Source organism: Salvelinus sp. IW2-2015, linkage group LG18 (genome assembly GCF_002910315.2).
Source record: "Salvelinus sp. IW2-2015 linkage group LG18, ASM291031v2, whole genome shotgun sequence".
Lineage (NCBI taxonomy): Eukaryota > Metazoa > Chordata > Actinopteri > Salmoniformes > Salmonidae > Salvelinus > Salvelinus sp. IW2-2015.
In genome coordinates this window covers 66,191,662-66,193,263 of record NC_036858.1, presented here as the reverse complement: position 1 = coordinate 66,193,263, position 1,602 = coordinate 66,191,662, and positions in this window count along the sequence as shown.

Genomic DNA, 1,602 nt, shown 5'->3' with positions numbered 1-1,602 from the left:
GTTCGAGATGGAGGAGAGGAGAGGCCAAGTTTGATTTAAGCTGTGGGTCAGTGTGGCATTTTTTTTCTCTCTCTTTGCAATAACAACAATTAGCCTGAAATTCCACGGATATAATAGTATGCAACCTAAATGCTTAAAATATTTAAGCCCGACACTTAGCCCGATTCCAGATCTGTTTGTGCTGTTTAGCCAACTCCCATGGTCATACATGAAAACACAAACAGATCTGGGATCAGTCTAAAGTGTCAGGCTGCCGAGCTGCCAAAAAGGGATTTGCATCCGTTATGAAATGTGTCACTAGAGGGACTACTAGACTGATTCCAGATCTTTTGTGCTGTCTAGCCAACTCCTATGGTCATACATGAAAACACAAACAGATCTGGGATCAGTCTAAAGCACTGGTCTCAATCCTGGTCCTGGGGACCCAAAGGGGAGCACATTTTAGTTTTTGCCCTAGCACTACACAACTGATTCAAATCATCAACTCATTAAAATGCTTTGATGATTTGCATCAGGTGTGTAGTGCTAGGGCAAAAACAAAAATGTGCCCCCTTTGGTCCCCAGGACCAGGATTGAGAACCACAGGTCTAAAGTGTCAGACTGCCGAGCTGCCAGAAAGAATTTGCATCCGTATGAAGTGTCACTAGAGACTATAGACTGATTAGATCTGTTTGTGCTGTCTAGCCAACTCCCATGGTCATACATGAAAACACAAAACAGATCTGGGATCAGTCTAGAGTCCCTCTAGTGACACATTTCATAACGGATGCAAATTCCTTTCTGGCAGCTCAGCAGCGTTTTGAGGAAAACCATGAACTTGTCTTTTCTAAATATCATTAGACTGTCTTATTATGCGTCTGTTTTGTGTTGTGATGACTAACTCTCTCTAATGCCCATATGCGCCTGTCAACACATTTCATCACTTCTCCCTTTTCTGGCCAAGAGAAAGACTGTATCTGTCTATTCTATTGTGAAATGTAAACATTATTATATTGTCTTAGTCTGCATCAGATTTTTGTGTGATAGCTAAGCTAGTCATTCCCACATTCTGTTATGATGTCTCACATTTCTCCTTCTTCTTCACTTTCCCTTTTCTGGCAAAGTACCATATCTGAGTAAACATTAGTTACATTTATCTATTGTGAAACATAAAAAACAATTCCATAAAAGTAAGCGTGAAGCATGTAAATAAATTCCTGTTTCTCCCTTGTAGCCTACCAATAAGGCTTCAGTGTGGGCGGCAAGGTTTGAGGTCAAATTACTGTACCTTTGACCTCGAGGGTTGCACAAATGACGTTTCAGATTCAATGAGAGGAAAGAAACCGGGCTGATGCCACAGGTGTTCTCCTCCATTGGTCCACAGCAGATCATGTAAGAGATGATTCTTTACAGTGAGTATATAGTGTTATCATTATTATCATTTAACAAGCAAGACAAACAGCCATTAAATCTACTTTAACTTTTTATACATTTTATACCATGCCATCCATTGGCCTAGATATATGAATACTTACTTTGTAAAATACTTATGTCAAAAATATAATAATTTTTAGCAACCTATTTCTTTTTAAATCACGTGTCAAACTCATTCCACGGAGGCTG